The sequence below is a fragment of the Anastrepha obliqua genome, chromosome 4 (genome assembly GCF_027943255.1).
Source record: "Anastrepha obliqua isolate idAnaObli1 chromosome 4, idAnaObli1_1.0, whole genome shotgun sequence".
NCBI lineage: Eukaryota > Metazoa > Arthropoda > Insecta > Diptera > Tephritidae > Anastrepha > Anastrepha obliqua.
Genome location: NC_072895.1, coordinates 84,275,564 through 84,296,740, shown reverse-complemented (window position 1 = coordinate 84,296,740; position 21,177 = coordinate 84,275,564). Strand labels below are relative to the sequence as shown.

The 21,177-nt window shown below is 33.9% G+C and overlaps 1 protein-coding gene across 1 annotated transcript in view; it reads left to right on the top strand.

Annotated features, from left to right (window-relative positions):
* Positions 1–649: 649 nt before the first annotated feature.
* Positions 650–21,177, top strand: part of LOC129245862 (proton-coupled zinc antiporter SLC30A1) — a 66,512-nt gene continuing 45,984 nt past the window's right edge. The window contains exon 1 of the mRNA XM_054884285.1: positions 650–1,251. The gene's annotated coding sequence lies outside the window, so the exon portion shown is untranslated. The remainder of the gene's footprint in view (positions 1,252–21,177) is intronic.

The window sequence follows — 21,177 nt, the reverse complement described above, 5'->3', positions numbered from 1 at the left end:
AATAAACACATGCATACGTTTTGTGAGTAGTGCGTGTGTGAACCGCACTTAGTGGTTACTCAGTACCTGTTGATATCAATTGCCATTATGCGTTTTCATTGCCTGTCGTCACGGTTGGCAATCTCCCTCTCTCTCTCCCTCTCTCTCCTGAACACATACATATTCGCACTCTTTTTTTTTTTTGTCAGACTGTGGTGCTGTAGACTTCCACAATGTATTTTCAAGATTAGAGGCCAGCGACCCGTTTAAGCTACACCGACACGCTTATGCATTTGCTGTCCAGCAGCTTATATGTGTCCGTGTCGGGTACATGACGCTTGCCTGCGAAAAAATCTAAAATTTTTGATTTTCATCATGCAAAAGCCGACAACAAGTATGTGTGACACGAAACAAGTATGTGTGTCACCCGACACGTATACATATAAGCTGCTGGACAGCAAATGCATGAGCGTGTCTCCGTAGCTTTAGATGCGAAAAAAAATTGGCTCATCTCATCGACAGACAAACTGCCGGGTCTCCAGTTCTCCGATGTTGAAGGTGTGTGAAGTGAACGAAGAGCATATTCGCCATCCGTTTTATTTAGTTTTCGAGTTGTTGCACGCAATACATCGTTGACAGTTGTGTTTAAGCGCGCGGCCACAGTGAATAGTGAACAATTGTTTCGGAAGATTTAACCAAACAAAAATAAATTACGAAAATAAAAATTTGCTTGACCAGGCGCAATAACGGGAAATAAACAATTAACTGCTGGTAATGGTGTGAGTGAAAATGGCAAAACGGTTGAAAAGAACAGGAAACGATTGAGAAAAATAGAAATACATTTGTAGGTGATTTTTCGTAGAAAGCGAAAAAACAGTAAATAAATAAAAACAACGAAAAGCACATTTGAAATTAAATAAAAGTAAAAAGTGAGCTCCATTGAAATTCGAAACGAAAAAAAATTAGCAAAACAAAAAGTCACTGGTAAAAACGCCAAGCGTATGTTGTAATTGTTTATAAGCAATTAAAAAAATCATTCGCCACTTATTTGAGGTTTTATTTGAATTTCGTAGCAGTGGTTGCGTTTGTGTACAAAATAAAATAAAACGCCGCCGTGCAGAGTGAGCGCGAAGAATTTGATAACTTGGATTTATGGCTGTGCACTACTACTTTGCATAAAGAATAAAAATTAAAAATAAAAAAACAAAAACAAAATAAATTTGAATTAGCTAGTCACATTTAAAACAGCGAACAATTTTAATTGCTAACGAGGTGAGTACTGAGCGAAACAAAAGAAAAAATGGAAGTGTAGAAATACATGGCGTGCCTGCAAAAATTCTTGTAATCATTTCCTAATGAATATAATTACCGACTGAATTTATGCAAATGCAGGACTAATTTTTACCAGAATTGACTATTATGTATCTACTTTCTTTAGTTTGCTGTAGTGAAAATGCGTGTATATAAATTTTGCTCAATGTGCACCGAAATTATGTTGTGCTTCATTTACGCGTCTAAATCGTGCTGAGGCTCTTCACAATTTTTGAAAATAGAATTTGAATGGCTGTTCGTGCGATTAGAAATATTAATAGAAAACTGTGCCGTATTCTTGTTTTTTAATGTTTAACATAATTTTTACTTTCATACTAAAACATTTGTGCGATTCATTTTGCGCTTTGAAGCTGCGATGTAGCAAATGAGCTGTGTCACTCTTCTAGTAAAAAAAAAAATAACTTCTTAATTACAATTATATAAAATAATGAAATACAAAAATTTAGAATAAAATAAAAGACGCATCTGTTTTTATAATTGCTAAAATATGGCTGCTTAAAAAAAGTGTAGAGAGAACAGAAAGCATTACTGTAGAGTATAAATAAATAAAGTATATCAGTTATAGTTTTTGAAGTTCAGTGGCTTGTTCACAGTTTCTCACACGTGTATGTATATGTATTTGTGTATTTCAAATAAAAATTTATTCGAACAGAAATAAGATAAAATAAAAAAGGGTAGCGTAAGTGTCGTATGGTTGTAGGCCGTACATTTTGAAACGGCTAAAATATATTTAGGGGGGTCGCAAGGTAACCGTATAAGTCACGATACGAATTTTCACACCGTTAAAAAAGAGTTGGTTGATGTTTGAAGTTCTCTAAACATTTATTTAACCGTTAAAAACTTTTCGACTTAGGACAATAAGACACTTACGACACTTACGACACCTTGCGGACTACCTAATTGGTAAAATTACTTATGCCCAATATTTTTGAAAGAAAACAGCGACAATTAAGGTTGTGTACAAGGTGGCGCAAAATTAATCAGCCAATTTTGTTTTAGAATAACTGTTTTACTAATTAAGAAAAAAAGTATAGAAATATATTATTTATTTTGACTTTTACGCGCTCCTTTGCTAGTCTGTTTGTATACTGCAGCTGTATAGTTCACAAGTGACAAATATGATTGACCTGTGACGCTATTGAAAAAATTATAAATCTTTCGATTGGGTGATTGCTTTCGCGCCACCTTCTATTATGATTATTAACAATAAATATTATTTCAAGAACTGTAAAAAAACATTTGGATTTGAACTCATAATTTTTAACTAATAATAGCGAAAAATAAAGAAAAAAAGTTACGTATTTAAAAAAAAAAAGTTTATACAACAAATTAAAAATATAAAATATAATCTTAATATTATCTTAAATGTATATTTAAAAATATAAAATAATTATTCAAAAGCAAATAAAATATTTATTAAAAACAATTTTTTTTTTTTCAAAATTAATCAGCCAATTTTGTTTTTGAATAACTTTTTACTAAATAAAACAAAAAAATATTTTGAGTGATGGAAATTTAATTAATTTAATAATAATGAATTAAAAAAATTAAATAAATATACTGCAGCTATCTAATTCGTGTCAAATCCGATTAATGTTCGACGCCATTTGCAAAAATTATAAATTTTCTGAATTTTGCGCCACCTTGTATTATAATTATTAACAATATTATTTCAAGAAATGTAAAGAATCATTGGGATTTTTTTGACCTCCTAATTTTTAACTCGTAATAGCAAAAAATAAATAAAGTTATGTAATTAAAACAAAAGGTTTTTTTTTCAAAAAAATCAAATGTTTATTAAAAAAATTTTTGTTTCAAAAAATAAAATATTTATTAAAAATAAATTTTTTCCATTTATAATTTTTACTACATTATTATTTCAAACAGCACCGCAGCAAAATAATTATTTAAAAATAATATAAATATTTATTAAAAAAAAAATATATATTTTTTTCAATTTATAATTTTCACTAGAATATTTATGTGTTTAAAAAATATTCTCGTATATATTTTTTTGCAATTCATAATTTTCACTAGATTATTATTTTAAACAATACCCCAGCAATCAGCAATAAAATAGTTATTAAAAAAGTAAATATTAAACATAGTATTTTCTTTCAATTTATAAATTTTACTAGATAATTATTTTAAACAGTACCCATACAATCAGCAGAGTAAATCATGTTGTGACATTTCTGCAGCCTGTAAATAAATGTACCCCTTACAATTTTGGGAGCCGACAGACGATTCCTTCAAAAATATTGAACCATTTTAATCAGTTAAGAACAATACTAAAGAAAATGTCATTCGTGTAGACCAGCATACAACATATACACACATATGCACGCATGTATTTACCCTGCCGTGAAACAGCAAACTAATCAGAACAATTACTAATTAACAACTAGAATTTCCAGAACAAAAATGAACTAGTCCGAAAAAGACCGAATTTGTACCGCTACTAAACGATTTTTCCATGCCTATTTTATTTGACTTCAATGAAATCATGTAACGAAGAGTGCTAGCATTTAATCTTTGGAACGATACTAATTTTAAAATATTTACGCGTTTCTTTTTCCTTTCTGTTCTAATATAATATTATTAGCAGAGCTGAGGCGGCTAAATAAAATTGTGCAATATTTTAAATCTATAGGTATATATTATATAAAATTCAAATTATGTATGTATCTATAGATCGACTTGCGTCCTAAACGCATAAACCGATCGTAACCAAATTTGAAACACGAACTGGATACCTTACCGGGATGGTCATGGGCTAAAAAATATTTTGATACATAATATATAGCGGGCGTGGCACCTCCCATACAAATGGAATTTTTAGCAGTCCGTATTTCTGGAAGTATTTACGTTAGACTACTGAAATTTGGTAAGGGGTTATATGACATTAATCCTTACCACATCCAGAAAAACTGCGTATAACGAAAAAGACGGCGTGGCACCTCCCATACAACTGGAATTTTTTATAATCCATATCTCTGGAAGTATTTAGGCTAGACCAATGAAATTTGGTAAGAGATTATATGAGGTTAATACCTAGAAGAGAAAAACGAAAAAGGGGGCTTGGCACCTCCCATATAAATGCAATTTTTCATTGTCCATATCTCCGGAAGTATTTGGGCTAGACAACTGAAATTTGGTAAGAGATTATATAAGGTTAATACCTAACACCTGCATGAAAACTGGTGATAGCTAGAAATGGGGCGTGACACCTCCTATACAAATGGGATTTTTCATATGCATATCACTGGACGCATTTATGGTAGAATACCAAAAATTGGTAAAAAGTTTAATGAAGTTAGTATTTAGTACTCCTAGAAAAAATATGAGTTTAGAGAAAAATGGGGGTTAGACCATTTGATATAGAAACGAATTTATAATATCAACGATAGAGGTATTGCTGAATTGAATGCATTCTCTTATTGGTAAAGCTTTATCGGTAAGTAAACTGTCCAGCAATCTAACCAACTCATGTTTTACCCATGGCCAATTATATGTAGCCTGCTCCAGAGTTGGCGCACCGAAAAACCTTTTAATTTATACTCAAAATAATATAACAAAAAATGACGTATATCCGATCGTTTTAAATAATACCTAAACTGACTTAAAAAAGTTAAAGTTGTTTTATTTACATTGCATACTTCTTGATAGAATCCAAACATGAAACTCACGGGTATAAGCTAGTTTAAAATAAAATTACTTTTTTGTTGAAACAAAAAGTTTGATTTTAATGAAAATAATTTTTGAAAGTTTTAGAATGCACCTACCTCCGAATGCACCTAATATCTCCCAAAGCAATTTTCTTCATTTCCCTATACTGCTGAAATTAAAATGAGAGATCTCGACAATTGAACATAATGAAATTACGAAGATATAAAACTTTGTTTTCTAATAGAAAATATTCACTTGGCTTCAAACTCCCGAAATCAGCCTTTCAAATCCAACCGATTTGTAGTATTGCCCATTTTACTGAAGGTATCGCAATTCAGAAATGTCACGCCCATCGTACAAACACTCAGTTCGCTAGGCATAGCAAGTAGTACCGTTCTAAAGTTTGATTGTATATTTTTCAAGATATTTTCATAGATTTTTAAATTACTTAAAAAATCTAGTCAACATGTGGCGAAAATTCTCTCATATTTAACATATAGATTATATGTTGTTTTTGCAGCAATAAATTAAATTTTTTAGTACTCACTACCTGGATGATTGGCTTGATAAAATTTTTATATTCGTGTAAGTCTCATTACGTGCATCCTTAACGTTTGAAGCATTCATATTTAATAGAAGAATATTTGTTTTGAACATATCTCTGATTGGCCATTTCGTAACTGGTACAATTCCAGTCACTCTCGAACTAGTATGACTTGCCCACATAAACTACCAGCTCATGCACCAGATTTTTGGCTGAGTAGTTTCGCTGTCCACTGCAGGGTAAATACATATGTATGTAAGAATGTATATGTTAACAAACAGATTATTGTACTATGTTCAGTTCCCACATACATACACACGCACATGCATATGTATAACTTTCCCTCTTCTTTCTTCTTCTTCTAACACTTATTTTCACTTCTTATCAAAGGTTTATAAACTTTATCACTTAACAGAAAGACATATCAAATTTAGAGTGTGTTTCTAGAGACCGATGTATATATGAACGTAGTATATAACATAATTGAAGAATATCACTCACAGCAACAGCTGTTTGCCTAAGAAAATATTGAAAGTTCATAAGCAAGTCATAATAACTTTATACATTTTATTTTTATTTTCCACACACTTATCAACTCACTTGCGAACTCATTCAACTGGTAAACTAGAAACAGCCACAAAGTCCCACTAAGAATCTAATTATTAAATACTAATTTACAGTCACAGTCAAAATAATATTTACTTTAATATTTATACTTTGACTTGTGTGTCCATCCACCAGAAAACTAAAACAGCTAATTTAAATAATATAATATATGTATGTATGTATGGGTATGTATGTTTGCAGAACTTTGCTTTGTTTTATCTTAGAAACTACCACAGCCCAGAGACTTTTTTAAATCATAGAAACTCTAAAACTGAATTTCTTGTATACCTCGTACAGTCATTAGCATTAAAATATTTAAAAATTGTATGTATCGGGTGTTTTTTAAGAGCTTGAGATAATGGTAATTCAAAACAGAAATGTTTTTGGAATTATTTTTTCCAATATAATCTGGTAGATAATTTCATGACATTTATCTTTTCAATATGATATCCGGCATACGACTACGAGTTACATAACCCATTCGCTCAGTTCCATTTTGACTACTTTTTCCAAGAAATCTGGACTTATGATATCAATGGTGGTTTGAATATTGCAACAAATCGCTCTGTTGGAACGAAATGTTGCCGATATTTACCTGACTAATTTTTGGAAACAAAAATTTAGTCAGCATAGCTCATTAGCGCTCGCCATTCACCATAACGGTAGCTCCTTCATAATTTCGAAAGAAATAAGGATCGATAATGCTGCCAGTGTTCTCTGAACTTCGTGAACAGATGTATCTTTAAAAAAAAAAAAAAAAAATTCAAATGTCAACACAGCTTGCCATTCTCAGCTGTTAAACCAATTATCGTAAAAAATGTTGGAAATCGTCAGATCGCTATATGGGCATCTATTCCATTATCCAAAATCAGAAGATACGTCAGAAAATTGTTTAGAACCATGTGTATAAGGCGAAAAACGTTGAGAACTTTTTACTACACCTAATATTATTAATTTCGTTAAATAGTACTTAAGAGTCATGGTGAAGTAGAGCTCATCTGACCATACGAATATTTGAGTACATTGACCAACTCCGCATCTAAATCATTATATATACATGACAATTCAGAGTTGACAGTAATTGTAAATATTTTATTTATTAAATTCCGAGTTTGGTGGGTATCTTATGAGTCGACCTAACTGTAATTGATATAAAAATGAGCAAAGAAAGGTGGCAATTATTGTATCTACTGCTACTACTAGAAATCCTATTTTTTTGACCGCCACTGTATATATTATATGTAAGCCGTATTGCCATATTTAATGTATACAATTTCAGAAGATATCAAGTAAAACTTAGTCCCTAACATTAATAATTTCTTGCGTATTAACGAACAAATATTTTTGAAGGTAAAAGAATGTATAACAATTTTTTTTAAATACTTTTTTTTTTATTAATAAAGCAAAGCCAAGTAAATTTATTTAAGTCATTCATTTCAGCTCATATTTAAAAGTAACAAAAGAAAAGTGAAAAATGTATATTTCGATTAATTGGTAGAAACCTCGCATAAAATATTTCCATGCATACGGGCCCGTAGGAGTACTTTATTTTCTCTGAATACAAATTCGGTCCCAAAAATTTTTGGTAACTTTTGGAGAAAATTTGACTCAAAAATCGCGTTTAAGTTGAGAATATAGGTTTCAAACAACTCAATTTGGCTGATACTATTAACATATTGACGACGGCAAAAATTGTCTTGTATGCAAATGACGTCTTCTCAAATATTTTCAAAGCGTCAGTATATGACATGGAAGCGAATAGGTGGCGCAAAATTAAGCACCCTATCGAAAGATTTATAATTTTTACAAATGGCTTCATACGGCAAATATTAGACAGTTGTGAACTAGGCAACTGCAGTATACAAATAGATAAGCAATGGATCACGCAAAAGTTAAAATGAAGATTTCCATCACTCAAATTCATTTTTTTTATTTAGTAAAAAAGCTTTTAAAAACAAAATAATGATTATTTTTGTTGCTGCCACATAAAAATATTTCGCTACTATAAAATTAAAATATTTTGTTCAGTGGAACATTTTTTTGGTGTTGATTTGATATTACATTTAAAAAAGTAAAATTATATTATTTGTTATATTTTTTTTTAATATTTTTTTATATATTTTTTTTATTTAATTTAATTTTTTTATTTTATTTTATTTTATTTTTATTAAATAACTTAAGATGTATTAATGACAACAGGAATTTTACGTTTCATATTGTGGCAGCATTACCATGTTAATTCTATTAATATTCTCTGGCATTATGTACTACATCTGCTCAATGCAGCCGTCCTAATTAGAAATAGGTTTACTTTGGCGACGTCGACAAGTTTTTCTGTCGTGCTGTCGTCTAAATACTTACTTTAATTAGAACGTGTGTATTTTTATATTTTCATATGTGACAGAGCAAGTCGTCTGCCGTCGTCAATGCGTTTACACTATGACTCTTTTCGTTCGATCGCTATACATGTAAGTTTACAGCATCATGTTAGCGCTTGCTGTTAAATGCTTATGGCGCTTCAACAGCACTTGAGAACAATTTTTAACAAAATAAAAGAAACTGAGCGGAATGTTAGCCTCAATTTTTAATAACTATCACACTTTATCGGCTTTTTTTTCAATATTAATTGTGCAAAAAGGCGAACTAGCAGTGTGTATTAAGTGTTCAGAGTGTTAAAATCTGCCCGAAATCAGCTAACCATTTCATGGTGAAAATGAAGAGGTTAGTAGCAATGTTGCTACCAATCGATGACGACGGAATTGTAGTTCCGTTACCCGACCATGACGAGGTGAGAATAGCAATATCACGGCTAAAGAACAACAAAGCCGCGGGCGCCGACGGACTGCCGGCTGAGCTATTCAAACATGGCGGCGAGGAGCTGGTAAGGTGCATGCATCGGCTCCTATGCAAAATATGGTCGGATGAAAGCATGCCTGCCGATTGGAATTTAAGTGTGCTCTGCCCAATCCATAAGAAGGGCGACCCTGCAATTTGTGCCAATTACCGCGGGATTAGTCTTCTAAATATCGCCTATAAGGTTCTAGCGAGCGTATTGTGTGAAAGGCTGAAGCCCACCGTCAACCAACTGATTGGACCTTATCAGTGTGGCTTCAGACCTGGAAAGTCTACCATTGACCAAATATTCACAATACGCCAAATCTTGGAAAATACCCATGAAAGGAGAATCGACACACACCACCTTTTCGTCGACTTCAAAGCTGCATTCGACAGTACGGAAAGGAGTTACCTGTATGCCGCGATGTCTGAATTTGGTATCCCCGCAAAACTAATACGGCTATGTAAGATGACGTTGCTCAACACCAGTAGCGCCGTCAGAATTGGGAAGGACCTCTCCGAGCCGTTTGATACCAAACGAGGTTTCAGACAGGGTGACTCGCTGTCGTGTGACTTCTTTAACCTGATGTTGGAGAGCATCGTACGAGCCGCAGAACTTAATCGCTCAGGCACAATATTTTATAAGAGCGTACAATTGTTGGCGTATGCCGATGATATCGATATCATCGGCCTTAACAACCGCGCTGTTAGTTCTGCCTTCTCCAAACTGGATAAAGAGGCAAAGCGAATGGGTTTGGTGGTGAACGAGGACAAAACGAAGTACCTCCTGTCTTCAAACAAACAGTCGGCGCACTCGCGTATCGGCACCCACGTCACTGTAGACAGTTATAATTTCGAGGTTGTAATAGACTTTGTTTATTTAGGAACCAGCATTAACACCGATAACAATGTCAGCCTTGAAATCCAACGTAGAATCTCTCTTGCCAACAAGTGCTACTTTGGACTAAGTAGGCAACTGAGCAGTAAAGTCCTCTCTCGACGAACAAAACTAACACTCTACAAGACTCTCATCATGCCCGTCCTGACGTATGGCGCAGAAGCTTGGACGATGACAACATCCGATGAAGCGACGCTTGGAGTGTTCGAGAGAAAGATTCTGCGTAAGATTTTTGGACCTTTGCACGTTGGCAACGGCGAATATCGCAGACGATGGAACGATGAGCTGTATGAGCTTTACGACGACATAGACATAGCGCAGCGAATAAAGATCCAGCGGCTACGTTGGCTGGGTCATGTCGTCCGAATGGATACAAACGCTCCGGCTTTGAAAGTATTCGATGCGGTACCAGCTGGTGGTAGTAGAGGAAGAGGAAGGCCTCCTCTGCGTTGGAAAGATCAGGTGGAGAAGGACTTGACTTCACTTGGTGTGTCCAATTGGCGCCGGTTAGCACGAGAAAGAAACGACTGGCGCGCTTTGTTAAACTCGGCCAAAATCGCGTAAGCGGTTATCGCGCCAATTAAGAAGAAGAAGTAGCAATGTTGCATAGTGTAATTATTTTATACTCAAATCTTAATAAAATGAGAGCTGGAACTAACCTGCAGAACTGACTCCTCAGCTACACTCGATGGCAGAGCACATAGATATTTTAAAACCAGTTTTAAGAAATAGAAAACAGAAAATATTGAGTTTGACTTCATTATTCGAGAATCTTGCCGAAAGAAAAAACTTCGTACATTTTTTAATAAAAGAAAAAACTAAAGAAATGTTTTAGGTAAATTTCGGCCGAAGCCTAATCGAACTATAAAAGTATTTGAGAAAATATGCTGATTATGTTATGCCCTTTCAAAAATCTGAATAAAATAATTAAATTTGTATGCATGTATCCCCTGATAACTCACTTGCTAATTTGTTCATTTGTTTCGTTATTCTTGATTTTGTAATTTTCTATGTAAATACATAAATACGCTTTGAATAAAATTTTTCGATAAATAAAATTGCAATATTGCTGAAAAGTATTTTTGCATTTCAAAATTTTCGATTGCGGTTCTAGGAAAAACAAAACATTGCCGAATTTCGATTTCGGCTTTCGATTGGACACTAGCCCCGAATATTTTTAATAAAAAAACAATTATTTAATATATATGTACGTACATATGTACATAAGCGCACGCATAAACAGAAACATGTGTATGTGTGTGCATATGTGTCATACACATGCATACGAATGGCTGGCAGACACATGCTAAGTAAATATACATATTTAACAAAGATTTGTGTGCACAAGAATTTTTATAATTTTTTTTTTACATTTTTTATATTTTTTAAGGCTTTTTTATGTATTTTGTTGCTTCATGCGTCCGATTACATTTTCACACAATTCATTTCGTCTTGATTTTATTTTTGCATTTTCTTTGCACGCTTGTGCTTATCTATTTAAGTCACTTTATTTTTCCCGAATATTTTTTATGCCAAATTTTTGCCGTTAATTGTATATAAAAATATAGTTCATTGTATAACAAAAACCTTATAAATCAAAGTTCTAAACTTTGTACAGAATTTAATAAATTCAAAGCAATCGACATCATAAGTTTTAATATTGGAATCTTTAGAAAACTTATTTTACATAGTATAATGGAGTGTAAGTGGGAAGACGCTCCAAAATCGTGTTGGTTTAAATTTTCTTTTTTGTTGCATTTTTTTTTTGTCAGAAGCCTTTACTTCAAAATCCTGCGCTTTAGCTCCTAAGTACAATAATTATTGCAAAATTATTTTACCTCTAAATAAATAAATAAATAAATAAATAATTTTCGTCATTGTTTTTTCGTGCGTATTGTTAATCGGTTAATATATATGTATGTATATATATAATTGGCGCGTACAGCCTTTTTGGGTGTTTGGCCGAGCTCCTCCTCTTATTTGTGGTGTGCGTCTTGATGTTGTTCCACAAATGGAGGGACCTACAGTTTCAAGCCGACTCCGAACGGCAAATATTTTTATGAGGAGCTTTTTCATGGCAGAAATACACTCAGAGGTTTGCCATTGCCTGACGAGGGACGACCGCTATTAGAAAAATGTTTTTCTTAATTTTGGTGTTTCACCGAGATTCGAACCTACGTTCTCTCGGTGAATTCCGAATGGTAATCACGCACCAACCCATTCGGCTACGGCGGCCGGTTCGGTTAATACCTTTCTTTAAATTTGACAAAAAACATAGTTTTTGGATTATTATGTAACGATCGCTCGTTCATGTGTCATACACACATAAGCATTTACGAGTATGCAAAAACACTTTTACTGCAGACAGAATAAAACCATTGCTTCATGAGTACCTCTTTACTTTCAATTGTTGGTAGATTCCTCGATTTTGCAGTAGATGGTAAATGTGTAGGTAAGTTGATAAGTAGAGTTAGGCAAGTAATAGAGCCCTGCACTATGGAGAGAGTTACAGCCGAAGCACGAAGCTACTTTCTCATCGCGTTAATCGTAATCGTACGATGCCCAGCGTAATAATGTAGGATACTACATAGAAAGTAAATAATACCAAGCATGTTCTTTTTATTTAATAGTAATGTTGAGCATAACTAAGCAAGAAATATTCCATTGGAAACAAAATTGAGGTTTTTTGTATTTGGTGTACTTTTATAAACAATTAATAATACACTCACAATTTTATTTGTTGGTAAAGCAAAATTTTACATACATAAAGAGTGTTAATGATGTTAATTGCAATATACATATACTTGAATACATACATATGTATGTATAAACATATATACGTATGTATGAAAGTAGGAAAATAGAGCTGAATGCAAAAAACTCTGTATTTTATTGCAAATAATAATATTTCTTTATTCTTTATTTTTTACAATATAATTTTTATTAATGTTATTAAAATCAAATGTGTTCGTAAGAACTGTTAGTGAAACTCATTAGGTGCATTAAAATCACGAAATCAATTTTACAGACCGTTTATTGTTAAAAACAAAAATACTACAAATCGCTTAAGCGCCATTAAGTACAAGCAAAATCACAGATAATTTATGAAATTATTGTCAAGCAATCAATCGGTGTTTTGCATGTGATCTCGCATTCGACGATTTATGTATTTCCGATATTGGTAATTATTTATTGAATGAGCATTGACGTACAATAAAAATTGAATAGAAATCGTTATAAGTTTTCAATGCTTTCTGTTTGACAAATGGAAAGATAAACATAATTTCCAATTCAGTATTTATGGTTTACCAAACATTCATATGCACATATAAACCAAATCTTGTGTGGGTGTTTGAATATGGCAAATTTTCAGCGTCCCAGATTTTATAACATTTGTTAGTGTTGTTAGTGGTTTATTAAATGCAAACGAATGGACGAAAGTGGAAATACCCAAATATGTCAAAAAGTTCATCAAAACGGCTTTTATACACCTACATACATTATTGCGTACGCACACTGGCGGTCAGGCATCACTTGCCATTACTTGTGTGTGGAATCTAATTTCACTCACTTTTTGACATTTCTTAACTTGTATTTGTTTCAGCTTCGTACTTTATGAAATGTGAATTTAATGGACTAATGTAAATTATTTGCGAAAGAGTTATTAATTTTGATTTATATATTATAATTAAATTTTTAAAAATTATTTTTCTCGCACTTAATAGTAGGTATTGATTGTGATTGGAAATATATAATATGTTTTAATTTTTTTTCCTCAAAAGTGGCTAAAAAATGCTGAAATGAAGTTCTGGAATCGGTTAAAGGAACGTTGGATCTCAAGCTTCAAGTAAATGGATTAATTGTTTCAGTGCTGATAGATACTCAAACTTTGAAATTTGTGCGAGATCACGTTCCAGTTTTTTGTTTTTGTTTTGCAAATTATCATTTTTTTTTTTTTTTTCATGGACAACTAGCAAGTGCAGCACTCAGACATTAATTGAGTCCAAATTATCATACTAAGTTTTTTTTTTCATTTTAGTTACTAAAGTAAACTTTTTATTCTCTTATTTCCGTTTTTTTTTTAATTCAAATTATTTTAATCTTGAACTGATTCCTATGCTTAACTGAAGTTATGTTATATCGGGTGTTTTTTTAAAGCTTGAGAACTTATAATGATAATACAAACCAGAAATATTGTTGGAATGTTTTTTTTATTATAGTCTGGTAGGTAGGTAGGAAATGTTTGAAGTGCAGGTCCGGCACTCCTCAAGTGGCTCTGAAGCGCTGGTTTGATACCATTATGAGTCTAGTAGATAATGTCATGGTATTTATTTTTTTAATATTATATTCGTCATATGTTCGTCGTGGTTAGTTCTCATGTAGCTAAAAAAAACACCCAATACCACCCAACATATAATGCTTCAAATTTGTCGCACTTAACGCTCCACCAAATGACCATTAACCTCCATTAACCACGATTTTGAATTTATGATAAGGAATTTATGTATTTTTTTTTTCTTTTTTGATTCACATCCAAAATTTTGTTGCCTAGTTAAAAATCTGCGGTCAGGTTTGTTTGTCTTGTAACGCTTGTAGTAGTAGTTTTTTTAAATTGTTCTTCAAATGAAATTTTTTTTATTTATTTTATATTTTTTTAATTCTCTATTTACATTTTTTTTAATTTATTTAAATTTTTTTAAATGGTTTTTGAAACTAATTTTTTTTTTGACATATTTTATATTTTTGGAATATTTAAATTTTTTTTTTAAATTTTTTAAACGTTTTTAAATTGTTTTATGGTACAAATTACACTTCTTTATTTACTTGAACTTTTTTTTAATTCCCCATTTACACATTTTTAAAATTTATTTAAATGTTTTCAAATTAAATTTATTTATTTATTTATTTTATATTTTTTAATGCTTAAATTTTTTTAGCTTTTTAAATTGTTTCTTAAGTTCAATGTTTTTATTGTTTTTGTGATATTTTTGTCCTTTGTATGTACTGGTCTGAGGGTTGTGCTAGGGCTATCTTTCCGAGCAGGCAAGATTGGAAAGAGGGGATATAGATGCCTTTGTTTTCACTGGCGGATGCAAAATGGAGTCTGCAGTGGAAGCGGGGGTTTACTTTAAATCATACGGCATTTCGGTCTCCTTTAAACTACCGGAAACAAGCAGCGTTTTTTAAGCAGAGGTCTTCGCGATCCTGCAGGCATGCAAGCTGCTTCGGGATCGCTGTTGGGAGGGAGACATTAATATTTTTTCCGATAGCCAAGCTGCAATCAGGGCACTGTCGTCGCCGTATTGCAGCTCTCTTCTCGTGAACTCCTGTAAGGAGGAACTCAAACGTCTCGAACGTGCGGGAAACATTTCTCTCATCTGGGTTCCTGGGCACAGGAATATAGAGGGAAATGAAATTGTCGATGAGCTTGCCAGGTAGTGGTCCACATCATGGTATCAAAACGGCTCGTAAGTGCTACTTGTAGTGTACCTGGGGTACTCTTGCCATCTTACCTACCTACCTACCTATGTCCTGCTCTACATGGGTAAGCTCAAAATCATTTAACTCATTTTCTGATTGGTCTTCAGAATCGCGGGATAATTGCTCTCGGAATCAGACGTCCATTTTTCGAAATCTTCTGCGTACCTTTTTGACGCTTATTTCAACTTAATTTTGTTGTTCCAGGGGTTTCCCAAATTCTCCAGCACTTTTAAATCGTTCTTTGCGACTTGGGGTACGTAGTGGTCGTCTTTCTTTTGCTTCCCATTTTACACAGAGCTTAAAAAATTTTTGATTGATTTTATTTTTTAACAAATTTATCCCTGTTGGTCTCATCATCATCTATCTGACATCTTCTTTCAAATTCAATGCCCGCACTACTTAACCACTTGCCAAACGCTTGTATGTCGCATATGAGTGGCAAAATTTCGTACGATCGCATTATTACGGTATTTTCTTAAATCACAAAAAGTGCAGTGGTAAGTTAGATATGACCGCCAGTGTACATGAAAAAATATGTACTCGTTCGTATATGAACAGTTAGACTGATTAATATGTTCGTTTGTGGAACACAATACACAATTGAAATTAGATTCGCTTAACGACCGTGAGCTGCTGATTGGACAATTTTGGAACAATACGCAGGTACATCTAAATACACATCGAAAGTTCAAATTCAAGGCCAAAAGAAAAGTGAAAATGTTGTAAGCGAAAGTTTGTGATGACTCTAAAGTCAGAAAATCGGTTACAATTTCAATAAACCATTAACCTTCTTCAAGAAGTTACTCAAATCTTCTATGTAAATATGTATATAAATTTGTATGTTGATTCAAGGCGAATTTTAAGCCCGGGTCATTCCGATAACGTAGAACCGACTGTCATGGGGTTTTTATTTCACTTTGGTTGGCTTGAATGTCAAAATCAGCCACAGATTCCGCGAATGTCAATCAGAATGTAAAAAAAATAACACATTACAGACTGCAAAAGCATTGTGTCGTGGTTACTTCGTTGTTACTTTTTGTTGTTGTTCAAGTGCCTTTCTAAGCTCAGAGTTGTATATGAACCAAGAATGATAGACCACAAGGTTTGGCCATCCGAACCAAAATTGTGAAAGTAACTTCGGCTGCAAAGTCATCGTGGACTCTGCAGCTGAATTCTCCTCACTTATTTCAGACGTACTCTAACGCTTTTTCAATTAAAAGTTATTTAGACTGCAATGCAGTAAGATTGGCCATGGCTGCGCTGATTTTTTCGTTATCATAAAGACAATCTCAGTTTTTTCTTAAACAAAACACTGCGATAACCTTGGTTACATCGGCAAATCAGCTGATTCCATTAAAATGGTCTGATGTTGGCCACACCTCTGCATTCTGTACATGGTGTATGTAAACTGCCCCTTGACTCTTGAGGTGTACATTGCTGTCTCGGCAAGTGATTTTCTTCCTTTTTTATCTTATTTTTTAACAAATTTAACTGTTGGTTAAGTATAGCCGTAACCCTAAGTATAGCCTTAATTTATTTCACGTATGTACACCACTTCTTCCTCCATGTAAACTTTGTTTTTCTACTACTGCTAACACCACCCTGTATTGATTACTCACTTTCGAATCTGTTTTAGTTCTCAGTTTCTGCTTTACATTGTGGTAAAAAGATAAAGAAATTAAAAGTTTATTTTTGTGTATGGCTTAGACCAAGTGCAATGATAGCAATGACCAATCCCGAAACCCTGAGATTCACAATTATCACTAAAGTTAGCAACCATGGCACGTTTATTCATACTTACTTTCTTCGAGTTGACGGCTGACACATTTTTACGTGAATGCGCACATATGTTTTAGCGAAATCTTCGGATAATGAACAGCTGTTTTATGTTGTATGTGTAGTTTTTTTAGATTAAATGTAGGAAATTTTACATGTTTGTGAAAGTTCAGTCAACGGTTTGATAATATTGTGATTTGTGAGATTTAAACTAAACAAACTAGTGAAAACGAAGCGCCATGTGTTAAATTGGGAAAACACAAATTAATATGATATTCTAACATTCTGTTATTTTTGATACTGCCACGAATTGCTGACGTGATTTTTTGGAAAAAGACGAATTTTATTTGTAACAAAATAGATTTTTAAATATCTACGAACTTCATTAGGACCTTCAGCACGCATATGGGGTATTAGGAGTATTACTAAGTGTTGTTGTTGTTGTTGTTGCTATAGCAGCTCATGAAGCCCTTCCATTATGGAGTAGTTACCGGGCGTCTTAGTCTATCTTAATTAACGATATGCCCAGGAAATATTCTGTTTCGACGGGTTGGATCCAGAGAGAGGAGTGTTAGGTGAGTGGGATTAAAAGGGCATGTGAATATGTGGTTATATCGTGCGAAACAACTTCATATGCCGGATCAATGTTGCGTGTGTCGGGGTCAATTGATAGATAGATAAGAGTTTAAGCTACTAAAATATACTGAACGTAGTTGTGCCAAGATAACGCGGGTCTCACGAGACAATTGAAGCTCTTCGTCTGTGATGGGTGGTGGTTGGACCCCGATGACAGCAATTCTTGGGTGGGAGCTTAAAAAACAGTAAAAGACTGCCGGTGAATGTCGTTTAATGCCTATCCATATACTAAAGAGAGTTTGCCTGTTTCACTTGGGAGGTGACTGAATCGGCAGCAAGCATCTGCAGAGGTGATTGCTACAGTACCAACGCAGTAAGAATTCCTTGCCGAGCATCCTGCTAAGCTCCTTAACTGGCACCATAGTGGCCTCGTTGTGAAGATGTTGCAAGGGTCACATCAGGAGGCATTCCGTGGTTGTACTAATGGTTACATTCTGACAGTCTCAATTATCATACATATAAACCAGGCGAAAGGTCCACGTTTCTTCTTTCTGAAACCGGTATACAAAATTGTAAATGGGTTGATAAGTTATAGAATTATTAGCCCGCAAAAGTGCAGAAGGCCAGATTTTTTAATCTTAAGTCACGATTTCAAATTCGACTTTTGATTTACTAGACCTACAATAAAAATAACATCACTTCCCGGGAATTTTGGATTATCGTACACGGTGCAAATGATAGAGCTTTTTTCAGACATAAAGAACTAAAATAAAGTAAAGAAGTCGTTCGGCTGGGGGAAAAAAGTCCGAGCTATCGAAGAAGCCACACTACCTATATTTCATATGAGTCATCCAAGAGAGGTAGCCGTTGAGAAATGTGGCTCAGATTGAGTTCGAAAAGCAGCATAACATTTGTGAAATGATGATTTACCACATCAAAAATCAAAGCGAGCTGATCGCCGCGTTGCCATTGGTTTAATCGACATCGAATGTCACAGTCAAACGTGCCATGAAAACGTGTATGATTTCATAAAATTTTTTGGCCAATCAAAATCAAAGTAACTGAGAACATCACAAATATCCCTCGTATGATAAAACATTCTGAGTGTGATTACCAGGACGAATGTAAAATTGTATGATAACAATGTCAAATTTTACATAATAACACTGGTGTTGCCATATCTAAAAGCTTAAGTAGCAGTATAAATAAAAATCATGCAAATTTATTTACAGAAGTGGTACTGCATTCGAAAGAGAAGATTTCAAGCTCAACAGCTGATAGTCGCTGGCTTTTGGTGCATGCGTAGTACTTCTATACCAGCGTTATAGCCTATACAGACGGCGGTGTTAATCGAGATTGCCCACGCAATAAATTTTGATTAAAATTGTGGCATGACAGACAGTTGTTACATGGATTAGTGAACAGCTGATTTATTTATTGGATAGTTTTGTTAGTAAAAGATGAACCACAGGTAACAAATACAGGTATTAGCTGCCCTGATGCTAAGAAAAAATTTTAAATTGCAATTCCTCAAACTGCTCCGAAATATTAAAACAATGTCATTTCGAACGTGTTGTGCAAACTAGCATTGCATACAGTCTTTATTGTTCTTTTCTTTTAAAGTTTCATTATTTTCAGTCCCAATAAATATTAATCTCATTTTTCGGCAATGTTGCCAACGAAAATTTCCCTAGCAAGTGAAAGGGTAGATAGCCTATGAGGAAAGGAGAGAAGTAACAGAAGGAAAAAGATAGGATAAAATAGAGGAATAGAGGTAGTTAGACCTGTATGAATTTTCCAGAATCTTTTCAATAAATCTGAAAACATCGTCCAGTTTGAGAGAACGAATTTTACTTGTTCTCATGACATCGGAGCCCAAAATTCCCAGCCTTGGTCTAGCAAATGCGGGACACTCTTAGAGAAAATGATCAGTGCTATCCGCCTCCTCTAAGCAATACAGACAAATCGGGTCCTCAATTTTTTGTTACAGTGTATTAAATTAAATTATATGGTATTAAATAATATGGTAAATCCAGTACAAATATTGATTTTTCTTAAATTTCGTCTTAGAAGACTTTTAGTAAAATTGAATGATACATTTTTTTGTAGAACATTTTAACGCGTTGAATCCCACCGTTATGTGACTATTTAACCCTTTTTTTCAAAAATTGTTCAAAAGCCCTCTTAAAGTGGGTATTAAAGTGTTAATATGTTGTCCAAGACATTGAGCACGGGTGTTTTTTTTAGAGGTTAGGTTTTCAAGATGAAATATTGTAAAATGTATATAATTTAATGTTATGGCCAAGAATTTAGCTTTATTATAAAGATAAGGGTTTGCCATTATGTTTTAAAAATGATTTCGGGCAAGTGGCCACCGCGGCTGGCTCGAATAAATTCCAGCCGAGAGGCCCAATTTTCGACCACTTTTTGCAGAAATTGGGGCCGTATGTCAGCAATAACGTGCCGAATATTCTCTTCCAAGACGTCAATCGTATCGGGCATATCTGCGTAGACAAGCGACTTCACATAGCCCCACAAGAAATAGTCCAGCGGTGTTATATCGCATGATCTTGGAGGCCACGCCACAGGTCCACGGCGCGAGATAATGCGCTCACCAAAAGTTTCCTTCAATAAATCGATTGTTGCGTTGGCTGTATGGCATGTAGCGCCGTCTTGTTGGAACCAAAGGTCGTCCACATCAACATCGTCCAATTCAGGCACGAAAAAGTCATTAATCATGGCTCTATAGCGCTCTCCATTGACTGTAACATTATGGCCGGCTTCATTTTTAAAGAAATATGGACCAATGATTCCTTCTGCCCATAGAGCACACCAAACAGTGACTTTTTTAGGATGTAACGGCGTCTCAGCAATGGCTTGTGGATTATGTTCACTCCAAATGCGTAAATTTTGCTTATTGACATACCCATTCAACCAAAAGTGAGCTTCACCGCTGAACAAAATTTTCTTGTGATGCGTCGCGCGAACCGAACCATTATTTTCGTAATAAATTTGCACGATTTGCAAACGTTGTTCAGGTGTAAGTCTATTCATTATGAAATGGCAAACCAAACTGAGCATAAATCAAGTGACAGCTGTCAAAAAGACCATCTACGAAAAAAGGAGTGCCAACTTGAAAACCTAACCTCTAAATAAAACACCCTTTATTTACGTCTAAGTTAGGTGAGAGAAATCTGTCAAGGTTGCGAAACTTTCTTCATAGAAATTTCATTAACTTTCAAACCAAAAGGCAGACCCATTCAAAAATCTATAAAAACAATTAGTTTACTCATTTAAATTCATTATCCATATATTTTATCCATGAAATCAGTAAAATGCAGTATCCGCAGTTTCTGTTTGTTTATTCTTATTTATGTTAGCCGGCGTTGACATTGTTTGGACCGGCATCGGTTGCCAGCCACTCTCCTGCATTCGTCGCCAAATCGCGCACAATCAATATTGCACAATCTTTCGATAAATC